General features: G+C 52.6%; 1 long non-coding RNA gene across 1 annotated transcript in view; it reads right to left on the minus strand.

The window, feature by feature from the left end:
- The window catches only part of LOC119966522, a 93,810-nt gene extending 82,613 nt beyond the window's left edge, over positions 1-11,197 (minus strand). Inside the window, exon 1 of the long non-coding RNA XR_005460784.1 lies at positions 10,675-11,197. This is a non-coding gene — a long non-coding RNA (uncharacterized LOC119966522). The remainder of the gene's footprint in view (positions 1-10,674) is intronic.
- Between the last annotated feature and the right edge of the window lie 787 nt (positions 11,198-11,984).

Below are 11,984 nucleotides of genomic sequence, written 5' to 3' on the forward strand. Positions count from 1 at the left end.
GTCCCTGCAAATTGGTGATGGGGGGGACATATTTTCTCATTTTCCATTCATAGTTTGTTACAAAGGAATCAATTGGAATTCAATCCGGTTAAGTGTGAAGTGATGCACTTGTGCAGGACAAACACTTGAAGGGAATACATGATAAACGACAGGACACTGAGAAGGACTGATCAGAGGGACCTTGGTGCGCATGTACACCGGTCCCTTAAGGTAGCAGGGCAGTGGTGAAGAAGGCATATGATGGTCACTGTCCATGTGGAGTTTGCACATTCTCCCCATGTATGAGTGGGTTACAAAATTGTGCAGGTTAGGTGGATTGGCCTCGCTAAATTGCCCCTTAATTGGAGAAAAAATAATTGGGTACTCTAAATTTTAAAAAAAGAAGGCATATGATATACATGCCTTTATTAGCAGAGGCATAGAGTTTAAGAGCAGGGAGGTTATGTTAGAACTGTATAAAATGTTGGTTCGGCCACAGCTAGAGTACTGTGCAGTTCTGGAATCCACATTATTGTGGGTATGTGATAGCACTGAACAGAGGGCAGAGGAGATTTACCAGGATGTTGCCAGGGTTTGAGAGTTTTAGCAATGTAGATAGATTGGATAAACTGGGGTTGTTTTCCTTGGTGCAGCAGAGATTGAGGGGGGACATGATTGAGATGTATAAAATTATGAGGGGCATAGATAGACAGAAAGATACTTTGTCCCTTGGTGGAGGGATCAATGACCGGGGGGCATAGATTTAAAGTAAGGGACAGGAGGTTTAGAGAGGATGTGAGGAAACACTATCACCCAGAGGGTGGTGGGAGTCTGGAACTCACTGCCTGAAAGGGTAGTGGACGTAGAGATCCTTGCAGCATTTAAGAAATATTTGGATGTGCAGAGGCATACGAGGTTGTGAATCAAGTGCTGGAGATGGGATTAGAATACTTTGGTGGTTGTTTTTGACCAGCGTAGACGTGCGATGGACCAAAGGGCCTTTTTTGTGTTGCGGACCGCTTCGTGATTGGTTGCAAACTGCGCCTGACTGCTACAATTTCGAAGATGAATAATAAAAGAAAGTGACTGTGTCACCTATCCCCGGAGTTCATTTCGATTTCCCCCTGGAATTGTCCCGTACAGCACAGGATCGCCCTATGTTCAATTGCCAGGGCGCGGCTGAGGGTGGGGTTAAATTGACCTCAGCACTATGGAGCTAACCAGGAATTGGGAATTAAACTGTGCTCCTATTTGGCATTACCATCGAGCGGATTCTTGCTCCGTCCAGTCCTGAATATACGCGTTGTGTGTGGGGTGGGGGGGGGGGGGGGAGATTGGGGAAGGGCAGGACCATGAGTCCCCCTGTGTCGAACAGTCCATTCGCCCTGATGATATTGGTTTGCGATTGCAGAATAGCCACTCGCCTCGTTTATTGGGGAGCGGCGGGGGAGCTGTGAGCCGCTGGAGAACTGGACCGCAGCACAAGAGAACATCGGGGATGGCAGAGAGGGTGGGAAGGAATGATGATAACATGCAGCTTGTCACAACTGCAGCCTCAAGTTGCCTGGCACAGGGTCACTTAGCCCAGGCGCACGGCGTTCGGCGGCGGGTGATAGAGGCTGACAGGACATACCGCTGAGAAGCCCAATACTTCCCCTCCCCCACATACACCACCCCACCCCCACACAAACACAACCCCCCAAAACACACTAACTCCCCACACACACGCTTTCCCAAAACCTCCACACATACCCACACACACTAACTACCACACATTGTCCCCCTCCACACACACACCCATACACAATGTCCCCTCCACACACACACTTACCCCCATACACAATGTCCCCTCCACACACACACTTACCCCCATACACACTGTCCCCTCCACACACACACTTACCCCCATACACACTGTCCCCTCCACACACACACTTACCCCCATACACACTGTCCCCTCCACACACACACTTACCCCCATACACACTGCCCCCTCCACACACACACTTACCCCCATACACACTGTCTCCTCCACTCACACACTTACCCCCATACACACTGTCCCCTCCACACACACACTTACCCCCATTCACACTGTCCCCTCCACACACACACTTACCCCCATACAGACTGCCCCTCCACACACACACTTACCCCCATACACACTGTCCCCTCCACACACACACACTTACCCCCACACACACTGTCCCCTCAACACACACACTTACCCCCATACACACTGTCCCCTCCACACACACACTTACCCCCATTCACACTGTCCCCTCCACACACACACTTACCCCCATTCACACTGCCCCTCCACACACACACTTACCCCCATACACACTGTCCCCTCCACACACACACTGTCCCCTCCACACACACACTTACCCCCATACACACTGTCCCCTCCACACACACACACTTATCCCCATACACACTGTCCCCTCCACACACACACACTTACCCCCATACACACTGCCCCCTCCAGACACACACTTACCCCATACACACTGTCCCCCCCCCACACACACACACTTACCCCCATACACACTTTCCCCTCCACACACACACTTACCCCCATACACACTGTCCCCTCCACACACACTTACCCCCATACACACTGTCCCCTCCACACACACTTACCCCCATACACACTGTCCCCTCCACACACACACTTACCCCCATACACACTGTCCCCTCCACTCACACACTTACCCCCATACACACTGTCTCCTCCACTCACACACTTACCCCCATACACACTGTCCCCTCCACACACACACTTACCCCCATACACACTGCCCCTCCACACACACACTTACCCCTATACACACTGCCTCTCCACACACACACTTACCCCCATACACACTGTCCCCTCCACACACACACTGTCCCCTCCACACACACACTTACCCCCATTCACACTGTCCCCTCCACACACACACACTTACCCCCATACACACTGCCCCCTCCACACACACACTTACCCCCATACACACTGTCCCCCCCACACACACACTTACCCCCATACACATTGTCCCCTCCACACACATACTTACCCCCATTTACACTGTCCCCTCCACACACACTTACCCCCATACACACTGTCCCCTCCACACACACACTTACCCACATACACACTGTCCCCTCCACACACACACTTACCCCCATACACACTGTCCCCCTCCACACACACACTTACCCCCATACACACTGTCTCCTCCACTCACACACTTACCCCCATACACACTGTCCCCTCCACACACACACTTACCCCCACACACACTGTCCCCTCCACAGACACACTTACCCCCATACACACTGTCCCCTCCACACACACAATTACCCCCATTCACACTGTCCCCTCCACACACACACTTACCCCCCATACACACTGCCCCTCCACACACACACTTACCCCCATACACACTGTCCCCTCCACACACACACTGTCCCCTCCACACACACACTTACCCCCATACACACTGTCCCCTCCACACACACACTTACCCCCATACAGACTGTCCCCACTACACACACAATTACCCCCATACACACTGCCCCCTCCACACACACACTTACCCCCATACACACTGTCCCCTCCACACACACACTTACCCCATACACACTGTCCCCTCCACACACACACTTACCCCCATACACACTGTCCCCTCCACACACACACACTTACCCCCATACACAGTCTCCTCCACACACACGCTTACCCCCATACACACTGTCCCCTCCACACACACTCTTACCCCCATACACACTCTCCCCTCGACACACAGACACACTTACCCCCATACACACACTTACCCACACACACACACTTACCCCCATACACACTGTCCCCTCCACACACACACATACCCCCACACACACTGCCTCCTCCACTCACACACTTACCCCGAAACACACTGTCCCCTCCACACACACACTTACCCCCATACACACTGTCCCCCCACACACACACTTACCCCCATACACACTGTCCCCTCCACACACACACTTACCCCCACACACACTTACCCCCATACACACTGTCCCCTCCACACTCACACTTACCCCCATACACACTGTCCCCTCCACACACACACACACTTACCCCCATACACACTGTCCCCTCCACACACACACACACTTACCCCATACACACTGTCCCCTCCCCACACACACTTACCCCCATACACACTGTCCGCTCCACACTCACACTTACCCCCATACACACTGTCCCCTCCACACACACACTTACCCCCACACACACTGTCCCCTCCACACACACACTTACCCCCATACACACTGTCCCCCCCACACACACACTTACCCCCACACACACTTACCCCCATACACACTGTCCCCTCCACACTCACACTTATCCCCATACACACTGTCCCCTCCACACACACACTTACCCCCACACACACTTACCCCCATACACACTGTCCCCCCCACACACACACTTACCCCCACACACACTTACCCCCATACACACTGTCCCCTCCACACTCACACTTACCCCCATACACACTGTCCCCTCCACACACACACACACTTACCCCCATACACACTGTCCCCTCCACACACACACACACACTTACCCCATACACACTGTCCCCTCCACACACACACTTACCCCCACACACACTTACCCCCATACACACTGTCCCCTCCACACTCACACTTACCCCCATACACACTGTCCCCTCCACACACACTTACCCCATACACACTGTCCCCTCCACACACACACTTACCCCCATACACAATGTCCCCTCCACACACACTTACCCGCAAAAAACACTGTCGCTCCACATGCACACACACACACTTACCCCATACACATTTCCCCCTCCACACTCACACTTACCCCCACACACACTGCCCCCTCCACTCACACACTTGCCCCAATACACACTGTCCCCTCCACACACACACTTACCCCCACACACACTTACCCCCATACACATTGTCCACCTCCAAACTCACACACTACCCCCATACACACTGTCCCTCCACATGCACTCACACACTTACCCCCATACACACTGTCCCCCTCCACACACACACCAACCGCCAAACACACTGTCCCTCCACATCCACACACACACACTTACCCCCATACACATTGTCCCCCTCCACACACACACACACACACACTTACCCCCCGCACACATTGTCTCCCGCCGCAGACAGACTTTTTAAAATTAAATTTAGAGTACCTAATTCATTTCTTCCAATTAAGGGGCACCTTAACGTGGCCAATTCACCTACCCTGCACATTTATGGGTTGTGGGGGCGAATCCCACGCAAACACGGGGAGAATGTGAAAACTCCACACGGACAGTGACCCAGTGCCGTGATCAAACCAGGGACCTCAGTGCAATACACACACACGCCTACCCCCATACACATTGACTCCTCCACGAAAACACACTTACCCACATACACATTGTCCACCTCCACACAAACACACTTACCCACATACACATTGTCCACCTCCACACAAACACACTTACCCACATACACATTGTCACCCTCCACACACACACACACACACTTACCCCCAAACACATTGTCCCCATCCACACACACACTTACCGACATACACATTGTACCCTCCACACACACACTTACCCCATACACATTGTACCCTCCACACACACACACACACACACTTACCCCCATACACATTGTACCCTCCACACACACACTTACCCACATACACATTATCACCCTCCACACACACACACACACACAAGTACCCCCATACACATTGTCCCCATCCACACACACACTTACGCCCATACACATTGTCCCCTCCACACATATTGACCCCTCCCCACATTGTGCCCCACAGATTGTTCCACACTGTCCTCCCCACACACATTTACTCCCTCCCCCTACACACACACTTACCCCATCTCCCCACACACACATTTACCCCCTCCCCCCCACTGACATTCATCCTTGTACCCCCCACCCCCCCACACACACATCCCTGTACCCCCCACACCTACCCCCCACCCACATTCATCCCTATTCCCCTCACCCAATCCCCACACACACATTCATGCCAATACACCCACACACTCCCTCACACAATCCCCCAGTAACGCCCCCAGACGCACACTCTCCCCCCCCCCACACACACATTCATCCCCTACACCCCACACAATCCCCACAGACACACATTCATCCCAATACCCCCACACAATCTCTCACACACTCCCCCAGTAACCCCTCCCCAGACGAACACTCCCCTCCCCCCACACACACACACATTCATCCGAAAACCCCAACATACACACACCGCCCACACACTCTCTCGCACACATTGTCATCCTCCACACTCACATGTACCCCCTAAAAACATTGTCCCCCTCCACACACAGACTTACCCCCATACACATTGCCACCCTCCACACACACACTTACCCCCATACACATTGCCACCCTCCACACACACACTTACCCCCATACACATTGCCACCCTCCACACACACACTTACCCCCACACACATTGCCACCCTCCACACACACACTTACCCCCACACACATTGTGCCCTCCACACACACACTTACCCCATACACATTGTCCCCTCCACACACACACTTACTCCCATACACATTGCCACCCTCCACACACACACTTACCCCCACACACATTGTGCCCTCCACACACACACCTACCCCCATACACATTGCCACCCTCCACACACACACTTACCCCCACACACATTTACCCCCATACACACTGTCCCCTCCACACACACCATTACCCCCATACACACTGTCCCTTCTACACACAGACACACCTACCCCCATACACACACTTACCCCCACACACACACTTACGCCCATACACACTGTCCCCTCCACACACACACATACCCCCACACACACTTACCCCCATACACACTGTCCCCTCCACACTCACACTTACCCCCATACACACTGTCCCCTCCACACACACACACACTTACCCCCATACACACTGTCCCCTCCACACACACACACACTTACCCCCACACACACTGTCCCCTCCACACACACACACACTTACCCCATACACACTGTCCCCTCCACACACACACTTACCCCCACACACACTTACCCCCATACACACTGTCCCCTCCACACTCACACTTACCCCCATACACACTGTCCCCTCCACACACACTTACCCCATACACACTGTCCCCTCCACACACACACTTACCCCCATACACACTGTCCCCTCCACACACACACTTACCCGCATACACACTGTCGCTCCACATGCACACACACACTTACCCCATACACAGTTCCCCCTCCACACTCACACTTACCCCAATACACACTGTCCCCTCCACACACACACTTACCCCCACACACACTTACCCCCATACTCACACACTACCCCCATACACACTGTCCCTCCACATGCACTCACACACTTACCCCCATACACACTGTCCCCCTCCACACACACACACCAACCGCCATACACACTGTCCCTCCACATGCACACACACACACTTACCCCCATACACATTGTCCCCCTCCACACACACACACACACACACTTACCCCCCGCACACATTGTCTCCCCCCGCAGACAGACTTTTTAAAATTAAATTTAGAGTACCTAATTCATTTCTTCCAATTAAGGGGCAACTTAACGTGGCCAATTCACCTACGCTGCACATTTTTGGGTTGTGGGGGCGAATCCCACGCAAACACGGGGAGAATGTGAAAACTCCACACGGACAGTGACCCAGTGCCGTGATCAAACCAGGGACCTCAGTGCAATACACACACACGCCTACCCCCATACACATTGACTCCTCCACGCAAACACACTTACCCACATACACATTGTCCACCTCCACACAAACACACTTACCCACATACACGTTGTCACCCTCCACACACACACACACTTACCCCCATACACATTGTCCCCATCCACACACACACTTACCCACATACACATTGTACCCTCCACACACACACTTACCCCATACACATTGTACCCTCCACACTCACACACACACACACACTTACCCCCATACACATTGTCCCCATCCACACACACACTTACCCACATACACATTGTACCCTCCACACATATTGACCCCTCCCCACATTGTGCCCCACAGATTGTTCCACACTGTCCTCCCCACACACACTTACTCCCTCCCCCTACACACACACTTACCCCATCTCCCCACACACACATTTACCCCCTCCCCCCCACTGACATTCATCCTTGTACCCCCCACCCCCCCACACACACATCCCTGTACCCCCAACACCTACCCCCCACCCACATTCATCCCTATTCCCCTCACCCAATCCCCACACACACATTCATGCCAATACACCCACACACTCCCTCACACAATCCCCCAGTAACGCCCCCAGACGCACACTCTCCCCAGCCCACACACACACATTCATCCCCTACACCCCATACAATCCCCACAGTCACACATTCATCCCAATACCCCCACACAATCTCTCACACACTCCCCCAGTAACCCCTCCCCAGACGCACACTCCCCTCCCCCCACACACACACACATTCATCCGAAAACCCCAACATACACACACCGCCCACACACTCTCTCGCACACATTGTCATCCTCCACACTCACATTTACCCCCGAAAAACATTGTCCCCCTCCACACACACACTTACCCCCATACACATTGCCACCCTCCACACACACACTTACCCCCATACACATTGCCACCCTCCACACACACACTTACCCCCATACACATTGCCACCCTCCACACACACACTTACCCCCATACACATTGTCCCCCTCCACACACACACTTACCCCATACACATTGCCACCCTCCACACACACACTTACCCCCATACACATTGCCACCCTCCACACACACTTACCCCCATACACATTGCCACCCTCCACACACACACTTACCCCCATACACATTGCCACCCTCCACACACACACTTACCCCCACACACATTGTGCCCTCCACACACACACTTACCCCCATACACATTGCCACCCTCCACACACACACTTACCCCCACACACATTGCCACCCTCCACACACACACTTACCCCCATACACATTGTCCCCTCCACACACACACTTACCCCCATACACATTGCCACCCTCCACACACCCACTTACCCCCACACACATTGTGCCCTCCACACACACACTTACCCCCATACACATTGCCACCCTCCACACACACACTTACCCCCATACACACTGTCCCCTCCACACACACACTTACCCCCATACACATTGCCACCCTCCACACACACACTTACCCCCACACACATTGCCACGCTCCACACACACTTACCCCCATACACATTGCCACCCTCCACACACACACTTACCCCATACACATTGCCACCCTCCACACACACACTTACCCCCATACACATTGCCACCCTCCACACACACACTTACCCCCACACACATTGCCACCTTTCACACACACACTTACCCCCACACACACTGTCCCCTCCACACACACACTTACCCCCATACACACTGTCCCCTCCACACACACACTTACCCCCATACACATTGCCACCTTCCACACACACACTTACCCCCATACACATTGCCACCCTCCACACACACACTTACCCCCATACACACTGTCCCCTCCACACACACACTTACCCCCATACAGACTGCCCCTCCACACACACACTTACCCCCATACACACTGTCCCCTCCACACACACACTTACCCCCATACACATTGCCACCTTCCACACACACACTTACCCCCACACACATTGCCACCCTCCACACCCACACTTACCCCCATACACATTGCCACCCTCCGCACACACACTTACCCCCACACACATTGCCACCTTCCGCACACACACTTACCCCCAGACACATTGCCACCCTCCACACACACACTTACCCCCATACACACTGTCCCCTCCACACACACACACTTACCCCCATACACACTGTGCCCTCCACACACACACTTACCCCCACACATATTGCCACCCTCCACACACACACTTACCCCCATACACATTGCCACCCTCCACACACACACTTACCCCCACACACATTGTCCCCTCCACACACCGCACACACATATCCCACACACACATCCCCCCCCCCCCCCACACACACACACACACACTCCCCGCCCCACACACACACACAGTTTGAAATAAATAATCAATCTTTTCAATGCAAATTGAAGAGAATAATTAGACAGTCCACAAGTAATACAGCTCAATTTGAGCGGGGTTCTGAAGCTGCCTGCTGCTGCATATCAGAGTGCAGTCTTCACCCTGCTTGCTGCAGGGAGCAAAACAAAAAACAATTAGCCGGGCGCAAGGACAGCTCAAGCAGAATTTTAATTTGCTTAAATATTTACAGTAATTTAGCAACACATCCAGTCAGAAGCTGTGAAGCTGCCATTTGGCTCCCCCCTCCCCTCCCCCATATCCCCACAGGCCCCTCGAATCGCTTGGCTGCTTTTTCGGGGCTGCTGCTTGAGGCAAGTAATTTAACGTTGAGAGGCGGGGGAGGAGGCGGCCGGGGGGGGGGGGGGGGGGGTGTTGGATAGGAGATAATTTTCATTCTTTTGTATCTCTGGTGCGTGCTAATTACGAAACAGTAATTAGGGAGCGTAATGAGAAACTGGCACCTTGATTACCATACCTTGTGTCGGGGGTCGCGGGTCTCCCAAAAGACATTGGCACGTTTCTTGTCGCTGATCCGATGCGGGTCATTCACCCCTCTCCCCGCTTCAGTGCGGCCAGTCGTTTCGGGCCAGGGGCAGGCAAGTGACACTCGCAAACCCCATAATGAACAAAATTAAAACATTACAATCGAGTGTGTTGTTGAAGACTCTCAATGAAACGTGCACACTTTTTTTCTGTCTCATGCAACCGTGTGTGTGCAAACCCATATTGGCTGCTTCTCGTGGATTTGACTGACTACCTCCCTGAGAGGGGCCCTCAGGCTATGCTTTATTGCTTTTTCACAATGCATCTGCATTGCTCTTTGACACTCGGAACCGCCACTAGGGAATGGATGTTTCGGAGAGATTTTTTTTAAAAAAAGAACAATCCCTCTTCACGCCTGGACTGCAGACGATGATATTCCGTCCTTGCCAAGGTGAATAGGCACCACCTCGAGCAGGCAGAGACACACACAGGGAGGGAGAACAGTGAGGAAGGAGATAGAGAAAACACAGGCAGGGGGAAGAGCGAGGGAGAGAGAGAGAGAGAGAGGAGGACAAAGACACAAAGATGGAGAAAATAGATGGGAGAGGGTGAGAATTGAGATGATGGAGAATTAGACAATGGGGGTTGTTTGAAGCAGTTCACTGGGTAACATTTCACTGGAAAAGGGTCCATATTGATCAGAGGAGCGAGACTGTCAGAAGTAGCCTCAACAATGATGCCACACCACACTGATGCATTGGATTCAACACAAGAATTGTGTTCAATCCTTCCCACTGCCTCAAAAACATCCAGACCTGCCTGTCCAACATTCCCTCCATTCCTGCCCCAGCCGCTGTCTGCCATTGCTTTTGCGCTTCCGAATTGTTTACCTCACAGCCTTGGAAGAGATTTAATATTCCCAGGCTCAAATCTGTTGTCATCAAACACAGTTCCAGTGCCATTGATTCTGTCCCTTTCCCTCACCACTAGCTCAGAAATAATCAGTCTTGAACTCAACCAAGAAGGGCAGATCCCACACCCTCACCCCACCTTATCTCTACGAGCTTTTCTGACACATTAACCCACACCCCAAACTATCCCTCCCCTGAATGCAGCTTTCTCTATGAACATACTTACATGAGTATGTATAAGTTAGGAGCTGCAGTAGGCCTTTCAGCCCCCTCAAACCTGCTCCGATATTCAGTAAGATCATGGCTGACTTGATTGTGACTTCAAGCCCACACTCTTGCTTATCCCCTCTGTACCACACCTTCCAAAATTTACCCAACTATTGCCAATGGA

The sequence above is a fragment of the Scyliorhinus canicula genome, chromosome 1 (assembly GCF_902713615.1).
Source record: "Scyliorhinus canicula chromosome 1, sScyCan1.1, whole genome shotgun sequence".
Taxonomy (NCBI): Eukaryota; Metazoa; Chordata; class Chondrichthyes; order Carcharhiniformes; family Scyliorhinidae; genus Scyliorhinus; species Scyliorhinus canicula.